Raw genomic sequence first — 25,463 nt, 5'->3', positions numbered from 1 at the left:
TTAAAAATTACTGAGGATGCTAAGAGATTTTGTTTATATGAGTTTTATATATATGTATTATATGTATTACCTATTAGAAATTAAAATATAAAATGTTAAATATTCTATTTATTCATTTAAAATAACAACTATGAACCTATGATTTCCATTGGTTAGGCAACTCCTTATGAGGAAGCTCCCTCTACCAATGCAATTTAGGACCTACTCTTCAACTGATAGCATTAGAGAGCTGCCTGGGGAATCTGAAGGGTTAAGTAAGATACCACAGACGTAATTCCCAAAGAGCTGGAGAGCCTGTAGAAGGAGAGAATCCACCAGATTTCATAATGAGGACATTTTGGGGATAGAAAGATAGAGAGGGAAGCTTGACAAGAGTTTCTTTGGGGACCTGGCATTGTAACTTATGCCATCCTATAATAAATAATAAACATGTTAGTATATTTTATAAAGAAAATTATATTTTACAAAACAAAAAAACTATTAAGAAGAGTAGCATTTTAAAATATATTTTTGCAAATCTTCCTAATGTCTGGCTTAATAGAAGACAACTGGATTCTCATATCTGCTTCTTTATTCAATCAGTGATAGGTGATTTTGGTTGAAGTATATCAATAAAATTGGCCTCACACAGATAAGTAGTTGGAAAAGAAAGGCATATTTTAATAAGAAAATAATATGTTAATATCATTATGAAAATTATTTTGACCTTGTAGACCCCCTGAAAGGGAGTCAGGGACCCCTAGAAGTTCTTGGACCGCACTTTGAAAATTGCTGCTCTAAGTTTGCCTTCCATACATTCTTTTTTTTTTTTTTAGGCAATTGGGGCTAAGTGACTTGCCCAGGGTCACACAGCTAGTAAGTGTCAAGTGTTTGGTCTGAGGCTGGATTTGAATTCAGGTCCTCCTGACTTCAGGGCTGGTGCTCTATCCACTGCACCACCTAGCTGCCCCCCTTCCATACATTCTGTATCTGGTAGATGATAGATAGATAGATAGATAGATAGATAGATAGATAGATAGATAGATAGACAGACAGATAGACAGATGGATATAGATAAATATTGATATATATAGATAGATAAATAGATAGATGTGCACATTGTCTCTCCCATTAGAATGTAAGCTTCTTGAGAGCAGGAATTGTTTTTGCTTTTTCTTTGCATCCCCAGAACTTAGCTCAGTGCCTGTCGCACACACAGCGAATTAGCAACTAATAAATGCTCACTGACAAACTGATTGATTGTGCTGGATGCATCAAGACCCAGAACATTAGAGGGCATTCTGAAAGAGATCTGTAACCAATCAAGAGTTTGGGCTGAATAGCCACACACGGAAGAGCAAGTAAATAAAGAATATCTATTTACCAGACTACAAAATGTGTGTGATTGAATGATCTATGGGTCTTGTCTATAACAACTACCATTTAAAAGGGGCAGCTGAATGGCCCGTGGATAGAGCACCAGCTCTAGCATCAGAAAGACCTGAGTTCAAATCCAACCTCGGATACATACTATCTGTGTGACCCTGAACAAGTCACTTAATCCTGTTTGCCTCAGTTTCCTCATTTGTAAAATGAGCTGAAGAAGGAAATGGCAAACCACTCCAATATCCTTGTCAAGAAAACCCCAATGGGGTCACAAAGAGTCAGATACGACTGAACAACAATATCACCACTATTTAAATAGTGATTTAAAGTTTGCAAAGCATTTGATACATATTATTTCATCTGATCCTCACAACTCTATGAAGTAGGTACTATTACTATCCTAATTTTACAGATGAAGAAACTGAGACAGAGAGAGAGGTTATGTGACTTAACAAGGCAGGTAAATGCCTGAAGTTGCATTTGAACTCATATCTTCCTAACTCTGACTCTAGTACTCTAGACCCTATGAAACCTAAATGCCATTAGTATGTATATTCTGAATAGGTGATACAGATGGAAAATGAGGTAGGCCTAGAGTTGAACAGAAGAGGAAAAGCAAGCTAGATTACCTTCAGGAATTTGTAAAACTCCTTAAATGCAAATGAAAATTATTAATTCTGATATCCACAGTCCCCAAGAGTCAGTAAGGTTGGGCTTGTGGATCAACTCTATTTTTGCCCACAGTATAAGCTTTAGGAGAGGCAGTTCATCATAATGGATAGACAGCTGACCCAGAGCCAGGAAGAAGTGGGTCCTGCCTCTGACACATACCAGCTGTATGACCCTGGGCAACTAACTTAATCTCTGTTTCCCCAGGCAACCCTCTAATACTATACATTGCAAAATAGGCCCTGAATTCCTTTGGTAGAGGAAGCTTCCTCACAAAGAATTGCCTAACCAATGGAAATCATAGGTTCTCTTCTCCAACGCAGCTCCCTCCCATCGGCCCCACCCCACCCTACCCCCCAGATGGGCTAGTAGTGATGGACTGTTCGTCTGTTGTCCAAGGACCAGGCTAACTAAGCATGGAGAAGCTCATCATGAGATACCCATGGGAAAATGAAATTTTCAGCTCCAGCAACTCCTGAAGACTGTCTACTAAGACCATTCATCTACTTAGGAGTGATGATCTGAGTCACTGAAGGGAACATCAACTTTTGCATTAATTATTGTATTTATTCAGCATAGTTCTGTTCTTTTCTTTAAAAAAAAAACAGAAAATTTTGTTTCTTTACCTCTCCCCCCTTTTCCTTTTCCCCTTTTCATCTCTTACTCTTTCCCTTTGTCTCTTTATTTTAACACATCAAAATGCAGAACTGAATTACATTTTTTTTTGCATTATTCATTCTATTTATTCAGGACCATTCTATATTCTCTATAGAAGAAATGAGTAGAAAGTTTTGCTTCTCTGTCCTTGTCTTTTTTCTCCTCAAATCCAAAATGCCTAAATTAAATTGTTCTCCACCCCTCTCCCCTCTGCCCCCGATCCTGGTCCAATGTTTTTAATTCCCTAAAGTTTTTTTTTATTTACATAAGAGAACCCCAAAGAAACAAAGTCTAATAATCCTACTTAACCTATGTTATTACTTACTGGATATCCAAAATCCCTCCTGCTGCAAATGGAAATTCTCTCTTTTTTAGTCTATCCTATGACAAGTAGAATGGTATAGAAGAAAAACAATGGGATTGAAGCCCAGGAGACCTAAGTTCTAGTACTAACTCTGACAAATCAGCTATGTGATCTTGGACGAATCACCAAAAGCTCGCTGGGCTTCAGTTTCCTCATCTGTAGATTATATGATCATAAAGATTCAATTTAAATCAAGGAACTACTACAAAATGCCTTTAATGCACAAAGCATTATGCTAAATGCTGGGACTATGGAGACAGGAATACAGATCCTGCCCTCAAGGAGCTTACAATCTAATCACGTGGGGAAGAACTATACGTACCCTCAATAATGATGACACAAGGGACAGCTCAATCAATGCAAAGTAGTACAAGTAATTTAAGGAAGGAGAGATCAGTTTAACCTGGGGGTTGGTCCAGAGAAAGCTTTAGGGAGAGGTGGCATCTAAAGAGAGAATGTATTCCACAAAGCAGGATTAAGGCAAAAAAAAAACCACATAATTAAAAGAATACAACATAAAAGTGGTGGGTAGAGTGGTCCACTTTGGCTGAAATTCAAGGCATGGGGATGGGGAACAGTATGAAATAAACCTGGAAAGATCTGGAACCAAACTGCAGAAGGATCTGAATGCTGAGCCCAGAAATTTACTAGTTATCCATAAGGCAATGGGAAAAGGTTTACAAGGAGCAGAATGACTCAATAACAGCATGGCATTAGGAAGATTATTTCTAACAGGGTGAGTAAAGGACGGTCTGGTTTGAGAAGGGACTGAACACAGAAAGGCCAGTTAAGAGGCAATTGCAATTACCAGGTAGGTGAGAATCAGTCAACAACAAGCATTTATGAAGCTCCTACTATGTGCCGGGTACTGTGCTAGGTGCTGAGGATGCAAATGCAAAGGAGGAAAACTGCTGAGGATCCTGACCTGTATATGGCTTCAGGAGTAAAGGAAAGGAGGAAAAATGGTACATAAGAGATTGCCAAAGTCGAATCAACACAATTCTTTCCAGCTTGAATATTCTATGATTTTCCTGGAGACATTGACCAGATACCCCATGTCACTCATGCATTATCACACTGAATTACTGGCTTTGTCAGTAGTCTTAGAAGAGAAAGTTGAGAAGCGACATGAAGCTTATTGCCTTGATATACCTGACATCCCCAAAGTCTTTGTGCGGTTTTCTAATATTAAAAAGTTTAAAACTTCACAAAACCTTTTAGAACACCCTGAATACACTTGTAGGTGGCGCCTTCAGATGGGATGAGAGATTTAGAGCTGGAAGGGACCTTAAAGGTTATCTAGTTCAAAAAAGAAATGAGGAGTAGAGGGGTTAAGGGATTTATCCACAGTCGTATAGGTAAGTAGTTACAGCTGTATTCAAACCCAGGTCTTATTTCTTTCAAGCCAACATGTTTCTCATTGTACTGTGCTGCACTGATCTAGGTCACCCACTCTGCAGCTGTTGCTGCCTTAAAAGTAATATGTATTGGATAAACAGAATGTGGTTTCTAGAGATCTCCGCTGGTATCTTCTTTCCAGTCTTCTTGGGAAGGAAACACTGGGGTGTGATTGAGATGTGAATGCACTGCCTCCTACACTCAGCCAAAAAATCAATTGCTGACAAAATCAGTTAGGCAAACGCCTTTAACTGCTCCGATACCTCTCTTAGAAAGATTTAGTTGGGTTTGCATATTTATGTTCACAATATCTATCATAGTGTCTTTTATATAACAAGTGCTTAATAAATGTGTGTCAAATTGATTTGGGGGTTGGGGTAGAGAAAATACCAAGTCATCTGCACCCTACATTCCAGTTTGGTGTTCCAGGGATTTCACTACTAAAAGCAACTGCTTAGACATCTGGCCTTTCCCTAATAAAAGTCCTTATCCTTCCCTACATTCTTAATATGAGCAATTAATAACATGTGCATTTAGTACTTGAAGGTTTACAAAGCAATCTACATATATGCATATGCATGCACACATATATAGTATATACAAAGTACTTTTATATGTAAAATATATGCATATAAAATAGTTATATATTTATATATATGTATATATATACATCTGTACATGTATATATGTACACACAGGTATAGACATGTCTTTCTGTGTATGTGTACATATACATATATACATACACACATGTACATATATGCATATAATCTTCATAGTAATCTTGTGAAGTGAAACGCTATGGTTCTTATTACCTTCATTTTACAAGGACGAAACTGAGTCTGACAGAGGTCGAGTGACTTGCCTAGATCCATGAGGAGAGAAAGCACCTAAAGCAGGATTTGAACCCAGGTTTTCCTACCCCAGGTCCAGTACTCTCTCCACTATGCCCCAGATATATTTGTTACATATTTACTATCTGCTGGCTATCCCAAGAATTTCCAAGACATTTTAGTTGTGCCTCAAAATGGCCAGAACCATGGGAAAGAAAAAGTGATTCCCTTCCTTTTCCTGAAATTTTAGGTAATGATAATAGAATAACATATATGTAGCACCTCATATTTTATGAAGTGCTCCACATAGATTATTTCACTTAATTCTATAGCAATCCTTCAGTAATGAAAGTATTATCTCCATTTTACAGAAGAAGAAAATGAGTCTCAGAAAGGGTAAATTATTCATCCTAATCCCCAGGCTTGAAGGTCAATTTAAACAATACTATGTGTGACCAGAGAAAAATCATGTAACCTATCTGAGATTCAGTTTCCTCATGTACAAAACAGAAATAAGAATGGGAACACTTAGGATACTACCTTCCTCACACAGGTATCATGAATAAATACTTTGTAAAAATCTAAAGCTTTGTACATATGAATTATATTATTATTAGAAAATGTCAGAACTGGGGCCGCTAGGTGGCACAGTGGATAGAGCACCAGCCCTGGAGTCAGGAGCACCTGAGTTCAAATCCGACCTCAGACACTTGACACTTACTAGCTGTGTGGCCCTGGGCAAGTCACTTAACCCCAACTGTTTCACAAAAAAAAAAAAAGAAAAGAAAAGAAAAGAAAAAAGAAAACCTCAGAACTGAGGTTATAATCCAGGATAACGCACTTTCCTCTCTGTTAGACATGCCAACAACACTATTGAAACATCTAAGGTCTTTTCTCCCACCCTTTACTTCCCACTACTGCTTAATTTGGGGGGTCTCCTCACACAAAACAAGAAAAGCATTGTAAATCTGAAAGATAATTTAGGAATTTAAAAGTTTGGCCAGTTCTTAGATTTCAGGAAGGCTCATGGATTCATACTTTGTTCCTTTGACACGAAACCTCCTATCTCATTTTTGTGGTCACATCCATGGTATTCTCTTAACTTTAATTCTTGTTTGTCTTTTAAAATTCAGGTCTTTGAGAACAGCCAATATTCATATGTTTTGTTTTCCAGCTTTTGGGATCTCATTTAGAAGGCCCCAACAACACTGAGGAACATTTTTCTGCCTTCACCTGTACCACCTGATTTAGACTTGAAATTTGCACAAAGCCCAAATGGCACTACATAGAACTTTCGTAAGCTTGAGGGCAGGAATTGTTTCATTTTCATCTCTGTATCCCTAGCAACGAATACAGTGCCTGGCATGCAGAAGGCACATAAGAAACACTTGTTGACTAAACAAATACATCCTTCCCCTTTGCAGATGGTACAGCGGCTTTGCAACTGTACAACCTGGATTCAGATTCTGCCTTTGGCTTTTATTACCAGTATGACCTTAGGCATACTGCTTAACCTTCCTAGGAATCTGTTTCCTCATCTAAAAAATAAGGGGATTGGACTAGATGCCCTCTGTGGTCCTTTCCAGGTCTAAATCTATGATTCCCTAGGATCTCTTTATGTCTCTGTATAGTTTACTTTTCAACCAAGAGGGGATGTTAGCACAGAATCTGGATTAGAAGGAAATTCAGTGGGCACCTAGTTCAACCCTGACTTGTACCATAAACTTCACTCCAGCATCCCCCCAAATTGCTTTTATCCAGCTTTGAATTGAAAACCAATGAGACACTACTGTCTCAAATGACCCCTTTCACTTTTTTGGATAATTCTAATTTAAATGTTAGCAAGCTTTTACTTTACATATATCCTAAACCTGTTTTAAATTAGAGGTATTGGTGGGGAGAAGGGATAAAGGGACCACAGTGGACAAAGCGTTGAATTTAGAGTCAGGAAGACCTGAGTTCAAATCTGTTCTCAGACTACATTCACAACATGACCCTGGACAGGTCTCAGCCTCTATCTCTATTCCTCAAACTCCCTTTCCTCATCTGTAAAATGGGGGTAATAATGAAACCTACCTCTCCCAAGATGGCTGTGAGGATCAAAGAAGATAATATTTGTCAGATACTTTGAGAACTTTAAAGTGCTATATAAATGCTAGTTATTATTAATTTATGTTTTACAGAACTGGTTGACTGCACTTATTAACAATAAAGAATCCGGAAAGTGACTCCTTACATTAAAGCAAGGTTGCATATTAAACCATGACTCACCCCACACCCCTTAAGCCCTGCTTTCTGTGGACATAGTGTTGTATGCTTTGTACATCTATAAGGCCTGATTCTATTTTACTTTGCAATGCAGGGATCTAAGGTCAAAAACCATTTTATTCCCAATCTTCTCACTGAGAAAACTAAGGCAAGAAAAATAAAACCAACTTGTTATAACTTGTTAAAGTCTGTATTTGGATTCTAGGTTGTTATGTCCAATTTCCTTTATTAAGTCTACCTCCCTGCTGACCATCAGGGAACTACTTGGGCATTTTTGGATCCTGGGCTAAGGAGCAGTAGTACCTGAGAGGTAGGGTAGTAGAGTGGTAAGGAAGTTGGTTTTGGAGTAAGTAGACCTGGTATTAAATAGTAAACTCAATAATTACTAGCAAGTGTGACTTTGATATAATTATATCAAATAATAACTAGATAATAATTAATGACCAAATAATAATAATAAAACTAGATAATAATAAAAATAACTAGATAATAATAACTAGAAAGTATGACTTTTTGAGATAACTGAGTAGCATGGTGTCTAGGGCACTGGGCTTACAGCCAGGAAGACCAGAGTTCAAATCCAATCCAACTTCAGACACTAACTAGCTGTGTGATCCTAGGCAAGTCACTTGACTTCTGTCTGCTTCAGTTTCCTCAACTGTAAAGAAGAGAATAATAACAGCACCTACCTTGCAGAGTTATCTGAAGGCTCAAATGAGATATTTGCTTTTTAAAAAGCATGCAACACAGTGTCTGGCACAGAACGGGCACCATATAAATGTTTATTCCCTTCCCTTCCCAGTTTGGACAAATTGCTTAATCTTTCTGAGCCTCAGTTTCCCCATCTGTAAAATGGAAGCAATCATACCAGTGCCACCAACTTACATGACTATTTTGAGGAAAACACTTTGTAAACCTTAAAGCAACCTATAAATATGAATTGTTGTTGTTGGTAGTATTTTAATGACCTCCATTTGATATATTATCTAATTATTCCCAAGTAATATCAATCAATCAACAAGTATTTATTAAGCACCGATTGTGCACCAAACAGCAACTGCACTAGACTGAGGATGCAAGCTCAAAGAATGAAACGATCCCTATCCCCAAGAAGCTTACAATCTAATATATAAATTCATCTGAATGCTGGAGCTGGCTGGATTTGTCATATTTCCTACAGTGCAGTGTCTCTGTAAGCAGGAAGCCCTCTACTCTGCTATTTACTTGCCTGTCACATTTACGTTCATTCTTCGAAGTCAGGCTAGCTGTCCCCAGTGTTTATGGAGGGGGCTGGTGCTATTACATGTTTGCCGAGCTTCAAAATTATAACTCAATGTTTTATGCCTGTCATTTGCTGATCAGTCCTAACAGGGTGAAGATAATAATAGAAAACAAAAAGGCTGACTGAAAATCTATTACACAGTATGCATCGCTATATATGGGTATATATATATACCCATAAATATTTATATGCTATATAGAGAGGTAACATATAAATATATCATTATTCTTTGTTGTCTAAGATGATGCTACCTACTATCTATGCTATCTATTCAGGGGATGGTGGGGGATGAAAAGACCAATGCAGGGCCAGCATCAGTCTTTGGTTCATGTAGTCTGTTTTCCACATTGCATATATCCACGAAGATGGGTTCTTTCTTTAGTGAAATACATGTGATGCCTACTGTTTGTGACTCAGATTTCCAGATGGCCTAAAGCCTGTGGCCTAAAGCCTCCCTCTTAACGCCCATTCTTGACTTCTCTATGCCAAATTGATCTTCCTACACGTATACAAAATGATAAATTATGTTTCTGTTTACTCCTTTATTGCCAAACGAAATGTTGGCATTCAAACACACTTTTTTTAAATAAGCTCAGACATCTTAAGGACACAGTCATCAGATAAATAAACAAACCATTAGGCTGAGAACTGAGCTGTTACTACAAGCATGAACCACTAATTTGCTCTTGGTTAAGAGCTGTTAGGGAGTTCACAAATTTGTTATATGTTCACTTGTACATATATATATATATATATATATAAATTCTTCTTCTTCATCCTCCTGTTCTTCTATTAATACTAACTACTATTGTTTTTGGGGTACCTGGAGTCTGGAAGATTGGATTAAAGTCTAGCATTGGACGTATATGCACTATACATTTACAAGAGCAAGCCACAGGCAGCAAGTCTTTTTTAAGTTACAAAAGAGTTGTAATTTGCATAGGTGGAGGAAGTTTCCACACCAGGAATTCCCACACTGATAAAAATCAAAAGCCCAATGATGAAAAACCAGAACCAAAACCTACTAGTTCACTAGTTTTATAAGTAAATGTAAGAATGAATAACCAAGAATTCAGATACCACTAACTGCCTGGGTGCAATGAGTTGTTGTAAACAATACAAATGAGCCAGGAGAGCAGAAGCAACCAGACATGAAAAGATTTTAATAGAAATTACAGCAAAAGGTCATGTGCTACTGCATCAGCTTATATTTAGCATTAAAGGAAAAGTCTTTGTATTTTGTTGTTTGTTTTTGCCATCTGGGTCTATCTGAAGACAGGGTTCAAGTCTTGCTTCTGATACATAACTACCACTACTTTCGTTGAGTTTGGAGTGATTTTGGGGTAGGGTCTGGATCTGTGATTTCACCATATGGTAGACACCCCTACTTATGCAGATCAGAAATTGCTACTTAACAATGATAGAGTATTGCTAAGAAACATTGCAAGTACTTGAGCAGCCCTGGTTAAACCTGGAAAAGCTCATCGCTATCACAAGGTTGCTTGCCAGGTGCTGAAATGTTCTGATCATGGTCACTGCCATAGACCGTCCATACTGAGGTGTGCAGATGAAGCCATTGAGTCTCAAAGAGGTGACTACCTCAAGGTCACCTTGCTAGAAAGTAGCAAAACCAGGACCAGAACCTAGATCTTCTGATTTTCAAGACCAGTGCTCTTCCTACTACCCCACTATAGAGGAAAAGCCCAAGTTTTGTGTTAAAATCAGCTACATATATGTCAGCAAAGAATTGGCTGGACGAGAACCTTGAGGTGAGACAGCAGCGGTCATGTGATCTGCATGTGCCTGTTACCATACTGCAGAGGTTGACACTGGGGGATAACAATTCTCAAGAAAACACAGCCTGAAAATTCCAATCCAGTGTTTTAAGGAGGTTCAGGTCAGGGAAAAAATCACTCGGAAAACCTAAAGGGGCAGAGATGACCTTTCTTATGAAAACACTAAAACGTAGCTTTTACAATTAACCTTGGCTTCCCTTGAAGGTAACCATCCTGGAGATACACAGATTTTCTTTTCTTTCTAGTAATTTACCTACTCCCTGGAAATCCACAAGTTACCAGGATTTCCTCAAAATTACTTTTGCCCACCCTCTTCCAAGGATGCTCAGTGTGTGGAGCTGCCAAGTTTGTGGAGCTATCCACTTTAGATAGAACTGGATGGTTTAAAAACAACAACAAACAACAATAACAAAAATAAGAAGGCTTTCCCTTTAATACTCAACACAAGCTGATACAGGATCACATGACCTTTTACCGTAATTTCTATTAAAATCATTTCATGTCTGGTTGCTCCTGCTCTCCTGGCTCATTTGTATTGTTTACAACAAGTCATTGCACTCGGCAGTTAGCGGTGGCTGAATCCATGGTTACTCATTTTTACATTCACTAGTTAAATGGAATGCAGCTCTTGTGTGGGTTTCAGGGAGCAAGCTCTTAAGAAACCACAATCCAGCTATCAATCAGGCTAACCCAGGAGAAATTAATATTATAAACATAAGTATTGTTACATATTAAACATCGATTGTAAGAGAGCTCAAGGCTTTTATTATCAAGAGTTGCAAAAGTGGACAGGTAGAGATCTGACTTAGAACCTGGGACACTTAAGGGCTGTGGTCTATATTGAACAATCATGCATATTGTGCATTCATAAGCTCTCAAGGGTAAATAAAACTATCCTTTTTTAAAGTACCCCCTCCCACACCTTTAAAAAAAAAATCTCGAGCACTTATTTTACCCGGATGTGCCTAGAATATAAATAGTGCTTAAATACAGGTTTAACCAGACTGCAATCCCAGCAAAGTAACTTAAATAGACAAATACAAGATAGTAAAACACCGAAGAGACAGCATTGGGTAGAATTCAATTAAGACAAAACAATACTGGAATGCTCTTTACTAGTGAATTAAGGCTGCAAAATTAATATATTTTATTGGTAGGAAAAATGAAACAAATTCATCCTCCTGCCTATGTATTTGTTTCGTGAATGTTACAAAAAAAATTCCACAAAGCTAACTTATTTCTGAGACTGGACATGACCCACAATTATAATTCTTAATACATTTTTTAAAGTTCTTTCTACAGTTTAAGGATGGCAAAGATGGTCCCATCAGTCACATTAAAAGACAAACGAGAAGAGCAAATAGTTAAATCAAACATATTACAACCCCATCTACTGCAAAGTCACTGTATCAGAAGCTAGAATTGATTTGTTTCCTCAGAACGAATTGAAAATGAAGGTAACATAACGTTGGAAAAATCCCTCCTGCACTGCTAATCGGATATTGTATCATGGTTGATTGCAGCTTTGCCCTGTACTATTTATTGTTGCCTAAATCATGCATACTTACAGGTTCTGGGTTCTTCCAAGAGTTTGGTGCAGTTTCAAGGACAAATATCTTAAGGAAGCCTCTCTACTGTGCAGCAGAGATCCTAGCTCTCTGATCTGATTACAAGAGCACGGTGCTAAGTCTGACAATAGAAAAAAAGGAAACTTCCTGGGGGAGGAAGAAATCTTGGAAAGTCTCGGGGTTAAAAAGGCTGCTTTAAATGTGCCGGTTGGTTTGTTCCCTAGTTGTGTATACACAGTAGCAGCTGATCTGAGTGTTTGCAGCCCTGCAGAAAGGAACCTTTACTGAAAACCAATGGCATCACATTTCAGTGGGGCTGGTGCCAAGCTCTGGAGAGCAAAGCAACCTTTGACAACTTCACACAATTCAAACCAGCAGGACTTACCCCAGGTCAGGGAGGAGTTTGGAAAGTGTCTAAGGTGCAGGGCTGAGTGAGTGGAGCTCAAGATGCGCTTTAATTCAGCAGCAGTCTTTATAACTGAAGAAATGCTTGGTACCTTGGAAACAGAACCAGGTGGGTCAGCGGGGACTTTGACAACAGCAATAATAGAGTTTAACCTAAATTCATTCTGTGTCAGTCCATTAGAGTATTTTGTTAAGTCCAAAATCAGTAAAAATGCATTTTTCTTTGTTTTGTTACATAAAACTCATATATATTGGATCAGAGAATTTCAGGGCTGGAAGCGGCCTTCGTGGCCATCTTCTTCATCTCACACCTGAACGAGAATCCCTCCCTGAGCGAGGGTCATTCAGTCTTGCTTAAAGACCTCCAGTAAGGGGAGAATCCTCTACCTTCCAACACCTCCCGTTCTACTTTGAGGCAGCTCGAAATGTCAGGTAGATTTTTCCTCACATCAGGTAAATTTGTATCTTTACAGCTTCTACCCATTGTTCCCAATTCTTCCCTCTTGGGCCAAGCAAACCTCATCTAACCTCTCTCTACCAAGTGACAACCTTTCAAATACTTGAATATAGCCATCATGTCTTCTCTAACTCTTCTCCAGGCTACCATTCACAGATCCTTTCACCCATCCTCACAGGCCAGGAATTCAAGGATCTTCATTATTCTAGCTGCCCTCCTATGGACACTCTCTACCTCATCAGTAATCCTTCCTTAAACATGGTACTCGGAGTTGAATATAATATTCCAGATATGGTCTGACAAGGTCAGAGTACGTTATTCCTGGGCAGTCTTCCTCTCTAAATACAGCCTAAGATGGCATTAGCTTTCCTGGTAGCCATATCACATTGTTGCCTCTTATTAAGATAGACTATTCTGACATGTCTTATAATCCAAATTAGGAAATAACAACAATTGTGGGTACTTTGGTCCCTAATTCTATATTCTCTCTGTCTCTCTGTCTCTTACAACACTCCCCACATACCCTGCCCCTTGCAATTGGGACTCCAAGTAAGTCAGATGATTCCTTCCTTCCTTCCTTCCTTCCTTCCTTCCTTCCTTCCTTCCTTCCTTCCTTCCTTCCTTCCTTCCTTCCTTCCTTCCTATCTTCCTTCCGAGATATGATTTTATATCTGTAAGGAAATCCTAGCGTGGAAACTCTCTCCACTGATACCGATCAACAACTGGTCTATAAGTTCTCATCTTGAAGACCTCTGGGAGACTCTGAGGGGTTAAACAATTTGTCATTTACCCAGTATATGTCAGAGCCAGAACTTGAACCCAGGTCTTGCTGACTTTAAGACTGAACCTCTCTCAGGGCAGCTAGGTGATGCAGTGAGTAGAGCTCTGGCCTTGGAGTTAGGAGGACCTAAGTTCAAATCCAGCCTTAGACCAAACACTTGACACTTACTAGCTGTGTGACCCTGGGTAAGTCACTCAACTCTAATTGCCTAAAAAAAAATAAAAAAGACTGACCTTCCAACCACTACATGCTTTGCTGTTTCTTCTCATTTTTATTACTGTTGTCTATAATTCAAAGTTGTTGCTGCTCAAACTTCACTTCAGTAATGCCTCAGTAGTGATACTATGTCAAGACTGCTATCAGAATACCAACAGAGTGAGGGAGATGCCTTTCTACAGAAGAGTTTTCTTCTCAGTTACCTCTTGTAATATGGGATAGGATGAAAACTTTAAAAGTTGTCAACTCTGCAGATCAGAATAAAAAACAAACAAAAAACCAAGAACCAAAGTGGACCCCAATATCCGTGATGGGCTTATATCAAGTTATTGGTTCATTATCTTCGAGGTACCTGCTACCCTTTTTTGTTTGTTTGTTTCAGTCACCATGACAGGCAAGTATAGCCTCCAGTATAGAATTGGTATTTTTCCATTACTGTGCATTTTCCTTCAAAGGCTAGAAAGGAAAACTGACAATTCCATAAAAGGACATGTTAAAGGGATCAGGCAGTACACTGAGGTTTTCACCTTTAGGGACTGATTATCCAAGCCCTCTGTCTCTCATTCTGACCATATCACTGATGATTAGTATCTCAATCAAAGACTCATTTTTTGGGACAAGACTGCCTCTTGTTCTAAATTAACTATTTCTTGTATGTTGATTTTTTTTTCCCCAATGAGCCTAAAAAGAACCAAAAATGGGGCCTATGCTTCTTTCATATCTACACTCATGCCAAGTAACACTGAGTATATTAGAATGTAAGCTCTTTAAAGGAAGAAGGTCTTTCATTTTTGTAATGTATATTCATGACCCAGCCCAATGCCTAACACCTGGCAAGAGCTTAATATAACATTTGCCGAATTGAATTGGTATAGCGGGAAATACAGTGGACTGAGGGAGTTAGGTGCTTAATAATAACTAGTATTTCTACAGCATCCTAAGGTGTCATTTGATCCTCACAACAACCCTTTGAGGTAGGTAGGTGCCATGAGTATTCCCATTTTTAAAAAATGAGGAAACTGAGGTAGAGTAGAGTTAAGTGACTTGCAAATACTGGGTCTTCCTGGTTCTAGGTCCAATGCTCTATTCACTGCCTCAACTAGCTACCCAGAATGAAGAAATGGCTCTACCAATTCTGTGACCTTGGGCATCTCTCCAGGTCTCAGTTTCTTCATCTGTAAAATGAGAATCAGAAAAAAAGATGAATTAAGGGGCTACACTAAATTAGTTCTAACATTCCTTCGCATTCTAACTATATTAGATCTCTAGCAGGCATCCAATAAATAGATACCAAATTTAAAAGAAATAAAACAAGTCAATTTTACAACCTGTGCGCATCACTGAGGTATCAAACTATGGGCTAAGAGTAGGTTTGGGTTTCAAGTATCCATATGTCTTCCATTACCCCCAAATAATTGAACATTGGCTGGAGGACACTTATTAGCTTTCAATAATGGCTTATAGTAAATCATCTCAGAGACTGTTTATTTTATTTATTCAAAATCTACTCAGGCCATAAGGCACCTTGTGAGTCTTAGAACAGATCAACTCAACAATGAATCTAAATTACAAAAAGAATTTCCAGAACACTACCTGATTCCCCTAGCATAAGCTAAGTCCAATGTGCCCCACCAATTGAGATATAGCCAACAGCTAATACTGGAGAAGCCAAAAAGTAGATTTTTTGGGATCTGTATTCCTGTGGTTGGCTGTCTAAACTGTCCAAATGTACTGGATTACTGCCAATCAAGTGTCGAACTTTGTCCTTTAAAGAGCAGGCCAGAATCTGACAATATAGTTGGATCCATTTCAAGAACTGGAACTGGTTAGACAGATAGCAATCCATGAATCACATATAAAAATTAAAATGGCTTTGAATAGCATTTTATATAGCATCTAGAATTGAAGAGTTCAACTGATCTATAACAATTGGTGATCTAATGTTATCCCTTAAAATTATAGCAACAATGACATTTGGATGGCTACTTCTAAGTGCCTACTGTTAAAAAAATACGTCAGTCCCAACTCAAATTAAAGATGTCAGCTAACATTTGTTGATGTCATAGATGCTGGCTAATACCTAAAGCAGGGAAGAACAAATACTAAATTTAATGATATTCTATATAGACTTTTGTTTCCAAAATTAATGACATTTTAAAAAGTTGAGACCACCAACAAGGTGTACATAATCCCAAAGATACATGTTCTTGTTGTGTTATAAATTCTAAATTCACAAAGCTCCTTAATACCAAGTCAGTGAGACTAAGTTAGTCCCCTTCCATAGGACTGGATTTTCTGTCTTTCCACTCAGGCAGAAGTCAATCAATACAACCTCAGGCTATCTTTTTTAATGCACATATGCATCCTCTTGACACAAAAATTATTCTCTTTCTTTCCCTTTTTATCTCCCTCCTTCTTTCTTTGTACCATCTGCAAGTTGAAAATAGCCCTGTTTGGTTGATATTGTTAAGAATGGTACTCATAAGGTATCTGTATCAAAGAAAAAAGAAAGAAGAAAGGAAACAAATAATTTATTAAACTGCCTACTAGGTGCCAGGCACTGTGCTAAGTACTTTACAAATATTATCCTTAAAACAATCCTTGGAGGTAGATGTTGTTATTAGTTCCATTCCCATTTTATAGTTGAGGTAACTGAGGCAGGCGCAGGTTAAGTGACTCGATCAGGTTGTTAAGTGTCTGAGACTAGATTTGAATAAAGGCCTTTCTGAGTCTGGGCCAAGCACTCTATCTACTGGGCCACTTAGCTGCCTCTAAGAAAATCAAAACCTCTTCATCAGAGATTCAGAACTAGGTGGGGAGGAGGGTGACTTTTGATGAGCTCTAATCTAACCATCTCATTTTACAAATGAAGAAACTGAGAAATTTTCACAAGGTCACAGAGCTAGTTAGTGACAGGGCAAAATCAGAATTTAGGATCTGAGTTTAGCTCTCACAACTCCAGATCCAGAGATCTTTTAGCTTTAACACATATGAAATCAGGAATAATAAAAAACCCACTACCTCTGATATCCTGGAAATTACCCAAGAGTCTCATTCAGAATTTCCACAGACATCTCCATGGACCTCTTTCTAACTGATGCTATTTTTTTCTCAAGCATTAACATTGGAAACCAAGGAATCATGAAAGCAAGAGTGCTTAACTTGGAGTTAGAATATCTGGGTTTGAGTTCTGCCCCAACCATTCATTAGTCACATGACCTCCTAATTAGTGTTAGTTAGGAATTAGTTGCAAGTCCTTTAACCTCTCTGGATCTTTCTCTTCTCCACCTGCAAGATAAGGGGGCTGAAGTGAATGAGTTCTAAGATCCTTCTCAAATCTAAATCTTTCAATTAAAAAAAAATGTTGTATTTCATTTCATTATGTTGGTCTTAATTACTAACACTGTGAACAGCACTATTTTTCCAATACTGTTTCTATACTACAAGTAGACTCTGGGTATAGAATACCTCTGTAAGTTGGGGCAATCAGTCAGTCCATAAACATTTATTAAGCTCCTACTAAGTGCCAGGCATTGTGCTAAGTGCTAGGATACAAAGAAAGCTAAAAGACAACCCTCGCCCTCATGGAGCTCTCAGTCAAATGGGAGAAACAACACGCAAACAACTACGTACAAACCAACCACATAACCTCCATTAAATAGGACGTAATCATCAGAGGTAAGGCACTAGAACTAAAAGGAATCAGGAAAGGTTTCCTGTAAAAGATGAGATTTTAGCTGAGACTTCAAGGAAACCAACAGGGGGAATGGGGAGGAAAAGCATTACAGACATGGAGAGGGGGGTGGGACATGGAGTGAAAACTCTCGGAGTCAGGAGATGAAGTGTCTTGTTTGAGGAGCAACAATGAACCAAAGAGTACACGGTAGGTACAAAGCTAAGGGGGTGGTGGCCAGGGGCGGGGGGAGGGGGGGGGCTGGCTTAGATACAAGAATTTCTGAAACATATGTATTTCACATGAGGGAATCTAGGCTAGACTCATACTTTCATGCGCTACCATCTCTGATCAAGGCATAAGGTCCTACTTAAACAACCGACCTCCTGAGAAGCATAAACAGAGGCAAAAATTAATGAATTTACTAACTACCCTTCTGTATATTGGTCAATGTTTGACCTTTAATCAAATATCTAATAAAACTCCTATGTTATTATATATCTTTTTAAATATTTGGTCCAAAACTTGCTGTTCAGTTGTTTTAAATTTTTTGGTCCAGAACTTCTCATTGTTTAGTTCAAGATACTGGAGGAGTTTGCCATTTCCTTCTCCAGCTCATTTCACAGATGAGGAAACCTAGGCAAACAGGATTAAGTGACTTGCCCAGGGTCACACTGCTAGCCACATTTGAACTCAGAAAGATATGGTATTCTATCCCCTATGCCATCCTAGCAGCCCTAGAAGTAGACTTGGGTTATCATACTATTGGCCCTAAGTTAAAAGTCAAATTGTTGTAGCATGGACATTAGGACAGACATTGTCAGTGATAAGGATTTGAAGCCAAAAAGGATACTGCTCTGTGGGACCATAGCTATTCTCTCCTTAAATTGGTATCAATCTACCATTTTTGCAATACTGGGAAATTAAGCCATCCATACTAAATAGAAAATCAATTCCTAATAACTAGGCTGGACAATGTGAGATTTGGATATCTTCTCACATAAAATAACTTGAGAAATATATGGATAGCCTGTGTTTACACTGTGTGCAATACTACAGCTACAGTCTCTAAGAAGAGCTATAGCTCACTAACAATTTCCCTGATTTATGTTTGGAAACATACAGGGCATGAAATGATGTCTGCAACCTTACATTTTCCTCAAGAACATTGGTAGGAAGGAGATATATTCCAAGCATTGTATCAGATTCCTTGTTATGTCTGCTTTTTAAAATAAATGTATGAAAATCAATTATACATGCTCCACAAGAATCTGCCCCTACATTCCCCCAACAGGAAAAGAAGAAATCCAGATAAAAGGTTCTCCTCTCTTTTCCCTGACTAGCTATATTTTTTTTAAATTAAAAAGTAAAAAAAAATTGCCTCTCTAGGTAAATATACTTCTAAAATACAACTTATACCAAAGTTTATCATTTAACACTTTCAGGAAACAAGCTTCATAATCTATAATTATGCTAATAAATATGAGCAAGCATGCATATAAATATTGTGGTCCATAAAAACCAGCCTTGTAAAGTGAGGCCTGGTTTAAATGGGAAGCTGTAAGGATATGTATTTTGATATTGCATCTCCTCTATTTTCAAAATAGCCATCAAAATGATAATATTCAGGCTTTGCTACGCCTAAGATAAGATTTGTGCCTTCAGTTTTAGTCTCTAAAATATTTTTTAAAAGCAATTATGCTTCATATGTGCATATACATGTCATAACTAAAACTCCCCTGCAGCCCTCAAGTACAATTAACTTATTAATTATTAATTAATATTAATTATAATTAAGTTATTAGTTCATTAACTAGCATCCTTTTTATACTTCTGTCAAGGTTACTTAAGGGGATACGGGGGAGGAAGGGGTTAATAGGTGGATACATTTTCGGATGCCACAAATAAATATAAGGTGATTGAATTTCCTGTGTCTTATATTTCACAACAGGGATCTAAAGTCAGTCAATCACTTAGAAATGTTGGTGATCGATATCTTGCTTAAGTTCACAAAGGACTGTGGTCCTTTAGAACTGAAGTAAAAACAGAACCCTGAATCATGAATCTCTTAATTGTTTTTCCCTATTGTGAACCTTGCAATTATACCCATCATCACAGTCGAAGTAGACGGGTTTTTGTCTGTGTACACTGTGACGGTAGAAATGAGCTAAGAAGCAGCAACCATTTGTTTTCATAAGGATAGAGACTGGACCTGTGATGTCACTGGCACAGAAACCTCCAGGGTAATAAAGCTTTCTCTACCAATGCCAGCCTTCTCTGTCATTTATGGTCTTAGAAGGGTGCCTAAAGGTTAAATGACTTGTCCAGGGTCACACAACCAGTAGGTGTCAGAGACAGGATGTGGATCTAAGTCTTCCCAGCATCCAAGGCCGCTTTCTATGCATTATCCCACATTGACTTTTCTTCTTCTTCTTCTTCTTTTTTAAGGCAATCTCGGTAAAGTGACTTGCCCAGCGTCACACAGCTAGTAAGTATCAGTCCTCCTGACTTCAAGGCTGGTGCTCTAACCACTCTTTTTATTCATTTTTACAATTTAATATCTTAAATTAGGAGTGAAAAAAAGTTATTTTTTCTTGTGATATAAGGGCCTACCAAATTAGTGACCATGTTTTGTGAACCAAAAGTTGTTGTGTATGGTGTGACAAAAGATTGGTGCAGGGTCAGCATGCTAGATCTGAAGTCAGAGGACCTGGGCTAGAAGCCTGATTTTGTCATTACTACTCCTGTGATCATAGCGAAATCATTTAATCTCTCTGGGCCCTCAGCTTCCTTGTAGGTAAAATGAGGGTGTTGAAACAGATGGCTTCTGAGGTCCCTTCCAGATCTATGCCTACGCTCTTTCGATCATGACTTCTTTAAATGGCATTGGGCACACTCAAAAGATAAATGTGACTGATGTTTTCATGTGCTCCTAAAAAGAAAGTCATTTAATATTGGCCTAGCCCAGGTGGTCTCCCTCCTAGCTCCTTGCTCTCCCTTCCACAGTCCATTTCCTCTGTTTTGATGGCAAAGACAAACTCAAGAACAGAAAACAGTCTCCTGATTTCACAACTTTCATATGAGGGAGACAAAAGAATGCTGCTTTGTTTGATCAGGAGTCCACAGTACATTCTTTTGTCTTGACAAAGACATTTGAAATCAATATAAAATCACAATATTAGGAAATTTGGTAATCATTATTTCAAAATGGCAAGCTCTCTTTTTCATGGGGAAATCTTCAGTTAGTTTTTCTCATACCAGTGGTTCAATTGAAAGATTCACCAACTGTTCCCCAGAGAAAAGGGAAGATCTGCATTTAAATGGAGATATAGTATTTCCAAATGCACACAGTACCTAGAAGGCAGATACTGTCAAGGTTTCTTAGTGAGAGATCTCGAATTGTATTAGGTACATTTCAATGCTATGCCATTCTATAGGACTGGGGCTATTTCCATATCATTTCCCCCCTCTGTTCACAGTTTGTAAGATTTGTCCTGATAGGTTAAAATTAAACCTTGCTCTCTGCTGACAAGAAGGCCCTCACACTAACAACAAGCAATTAATACCTTACATATAATTTCTGATGTGCACTGAGAAAGACCACACTAGATTCCCTGGCCAGAGATGTTAAATAATTGAAAAGCATAATGACTTAATAGAGTAGTAAGCTTGGTTTACAATGCAGCCAATTTAGAACCATAAAAATACTGTGTAAAAATTTTATTCGTGGTTGACCATTACGTATCCTATCTATTATTCAAAAATATTTCAATAGTGTTTTTCTTCATTAATGTGGCTTCTGGCATTTCCCTCAAAAATTCTTGTCCTCCTACTTTTCCAAACATTTAAAAACAAGATCCTGAAAAATCCTGTATTTGTGACTCATATGTCACTCATTGGGCTAATGAGGTTTTCCGTGTTTAGCTGAAACCAATTTCATAGGTCATCTGCAAAGCACAAGAAACCTCCCGAGTTATGATTTGTTGTAAGCCTAATAGAGTCAAACACCTAAGGCAGAGGAGGAAAAAAAGACCACTGTAGCTACTCCTGCTTAGTATATCTGTAAACACCAGAAGAGACTCATAAATAATTTCTTTCTTTTGACACACAAATCTAAGGATGAGTCTCTTTTAGAAAATTCCATGAGGCTTCAGGAAAGTTTTGCCCTGAGTATGCAGTTAAGGTACACACAGTGTCTGCAGAAAGGGGGGGGGAGAGAGGAAGAGAGAGAGAGAGAGAGAGAGAGAGAGAGAGAGAGAGAGAGAGAGAGAGAGAGAGAGAGAGAGAGAGAGAGAGAGAGAGAGAGAGAGATCAATTTCAAACCCAAGCCCATTAGTTCTGCAAGGCTGTTGCCAAAATTCTGATCACAACTGAAATGTCCCCATGAACAAGGTTACCGAGTACAATCCAAGATCTCCCCTCAGCACCACCTTCCCCAGGAGCTCTTCAGCTGGCTACTGAGTTTGTTAGAGCTTATCTTGCTTGCACTGACATTCTCATGCTGATTCAAATTCAGAAATCAAAATGAAAAATGAAATATCTTGAAGATCACTTAATATTGAAATACTGTTGCAGTAATAAGTGGTGCTCAGTTGGAGATAGGGCATGGTACTCCAATGGTAACCTTTTAATTTCTGAAAAATTGTATAGCATAAATTGAGTCCTGCACACATGGAAACCTAACTGATAGGTCTGCTCTATTTTGTTTAAGCAGCACCCATCAAAAGGCTTTCTTCCTTGAATATTTAAACTGTACAGTTCTCTTAAAGAAGGCCTGTCAGATTTCTGTATATAATATACATAAAGAATTAGATGCCATAGTGACACGTTAGAGACAAGTAACAGTCATTTAACTAGATAAATCACTTCACAATATGCCAGGCCTGTGGATATTTCCATGGGCACTCTAATACCATTCTCAAAAGCATATTTCCAATACTATAGAATACGATATAAAGATATGAATTTTAACTGAAGTTAACAAAATTAAGCACCAGAGGCAATTTTTTGGGAAAAAAATCTGGGCAACCAAACTGTCTTTTACCAAAATATGGCATTTTTCATATTTGAAGAAAAAGGAAAAACTCTTCAAAGCCTTCTCATTCTCATTATTCCTAACCAACTAGCAACTATTCCCCCTCTTCCCTAGCTGTAATTTGAGAAGTGTTCAAATTTCCCTCTTTCACATACTGAGCAAACCCTTTCTTGGGTAGGTCTACAAGGTAAAAAGCAAAGCATAAATGACCCTGAAACTCTTCCCCAATCCCTTTCCTCTCCCTTTTTCGTTAGAATTTTCCTCCCTTTTTGTTTCCTGATTCTTCTGAATTTAGATGTCTCACACACACACACACACACACACACACACACACACACACACACACACACACACACACACACACACCTCATTGGGTCTTTGGATAGCTTGAGGTTAAAAAAATGTTTTCAAAGTAAGAGAAAATAACTTAGTTGCCCTTACGACAGATGTAAATATCTTTAGGTCTCTTCTCTTGACTTAAAAGTATTAAGGAGTGTTTTAAAGTAGCAGACAGGTAACTGCCTCTCATAGCACACCCTGAGAAAGTGAAATTGACCACCTTTTTTAAAAAAAAGGTGGGGGGATGAACTAGATGAGACTTTCTCGCATTGCCCTCTCTTGTTTGTGTTTGCAAAATCATTGGCTTTCTGTGTGTGTCTGTGTCTTACTGCACGGCCACTGATTCTACAACACAAACACAGCAAACGTGCTCCCCTAGCTAAGCAGACCCATGTGGCAAGTCACAACATAACCGAAGCAAGCACAATAAATACATGCATACATAATAATTCCACAACACTGAGGCAAGCGGGGGTATCACCAGGCCCATTTGACTCTTCCTGAATTGGTCATTAACATTCTGAAAGCGGGGGGGGGGGGGTTGGCGGGAAGGGAAGCTGGGGGAGTTTTGCCCTCAGCGTCCCTGGGAACATCCAGCAGCCCCAACAGGGCTAGTTGGACCCTCCCGGGCGTTCTGACAGACTCGAGTAGGGGGTGGGGAACGAGGGAAACAAGGAGCTAGTTCCAGCGGCGGCTGAGTGATCCGCTGAACTTCAGAGATTCCCCTGAAAGGGGAGGGCTTGGGGAGGGGGTTGGGGGAAAGGACGAGAAGGAGACACTCAGGACAACAGCAGTAGCAATCACGAGAAAGCTGCATCCACATTCGGGGACAGCAGTTTTCAAGTCACGACATCACCCTTTCCCCCCAAACATCCCTCCACCTCCGCCACTGCCAAGAAGAAAAGAGCCCAGGTCCCGTAGCCTTAACTCTGTCCCTTACTCTTTGCCACTTTCAAGTCTCTCTTTGGGAAGGGGGATGGGAAGGGGGTTAAAGAACATATCTAGATGGAATTAGGATTTCTCTCTCACTCTCTCTCTCTCTCTCTCTCTCTCTCTCTCTCTCTCTCCTCTCTCTCTCTCTCTCTCACACACACACACACACACACACAGACGCTCACACACACACACACACACAGAGGTTTGCAATCACGGCAAGTCTACAAGAGGCGGGTGGAAGATTTGGTTGTGTTATTAAAGGGGGGGTGCTTTTTTTTTAAGGGACTCTAAGCAAGTGAAATTGACAAGGTCTGAAGGTGGTAGGGGGGAGGGGGGAAGAGCAAGGGAGATTCCAAACCGGGATTTCAAATAAAGAACGCCCCCCAGATGCAAAATGTCTTGTCTCCAGATGTTGATGAGAAGGGTTTGGACCAGTTTACCTTGGCAGGGTCAGAACTGCAGCAGGTTAATCGGGTGAGTCGTCAAGGGTTGGGGGTTTTTCTTTTTCTTTTTCTTTCTTTCTTTTTTTTTTTTTTAAAGAAGCCGAAGCCGGTTTCTTTGGCTACGAAAGTCTACACCCCACCCCCCCAAACCCCCATGCAGGAACCTTGCACATCTTACACACGCCTCCTTTAAGTGGGCTCCCGCGACCTCAGCCGGCGAGGGGGTGCTGGCCGGCCGGCGGCCAGGGCGGGCAGCGCCGGCCGCTCTGCCCACACGGGCGCTCGGCCGGCCTGGCAGCTCGGGGCTGGGTCCCGAGCGGCGCCGCACTCACCGGTCGGGGCTGCGAGGGGCCGAGAGGCGCCGGCCGCTAGCCCGAGCTCGGAGGCGCCTCCCTTTTCTCTTGGTAGCGTCGGTCCGCACTCCCTGTGACCCGGGACGTCATGATGCCTGTCTGTTTTCTCAATGATAACTTGGCAGAAGAAGAGAGGAGCTGCCAGGTTCTCCTCGGCTGCCTACGTGGTATGTGCACGTTTCTGTTTGCATGGATTTCTCGCTTTCTTTTGGAAAAATAAATAAATAAATAAATAAATATAGACATACATTTCTTCTCCCCCCCTCCAAAAAAAAAATCCAGCACGGTCATGATTTGATTGCATTACCGCCTTTGCATAATTGACGTCTGTGTGTGTGTGTGTGTGTGTGTGTGTGTGTGTGTGTGTGTGTGTGTATGGATGTGCGGGTAGTGTTTTATTTTTTGTTTTTTTGTCTTTTTTTTTCCCCTTTTAAATCCTGCTGCCGCCGCCACCGCGGCAAACAGAAAGCAAGCATGCGTTCATCTTTTGTCTTTCATTTTACCTTCAGGGTGACATTCAATGCCCATCGCTCTCTTTGACCATCTCCAGCCCCACCAGGGGTAAATAAAGAGCCTGAGTAGGAGGGGAATAAGGGAGAGGGGGGAATCCTCCCCCCACTTCAGC

General features: G+C 39.4%; 1 protein-coding gene across 1 annotated transcript in view; it reads right to left on the bottom strand.

Moving 5' to 3' along the window:
• ESRRG (estrogen related receptor gamma) overlaps window positions 1-25,033 on the bottom strand; it is a 648,087-nt gene extending 623,054 nt beyond the window's left edge. The window contains exon 1 of the mRNA XM_078156311.1: window positions 24,483-25,033. The gene's annotated coding sequence lies outside the window, so the exon portion shown is untranslated. The remainder of the gene's footprint in view (window positions 1-24,482) is intronic.
• Window positions 25,034-25,463: the final 430 nt, after the last annotated feature.

This window comes from Phascolarctos cinereus, unplaced genomic scaffold, assembly GCF_003287225.1.
Source record: "Phascolarctos cinereus isolate Bilbo 61053 unplaced genomic scaffold, phaCin_HiC Scaffold_5;HRSCAF=322, whole genome shotgun sequence".
NCBI lineage: Eukaryota > Metazoa > Chordata > Mammalia > Diprotodontia > Phascolarctidae > Phascolarctos > Phascolarctos cinereus.
The sequence above is the reverse complement of the archived record's forward strand: the minus strand, read 5'-3'. Positions and strand labels throughout refer to the sequence as shown.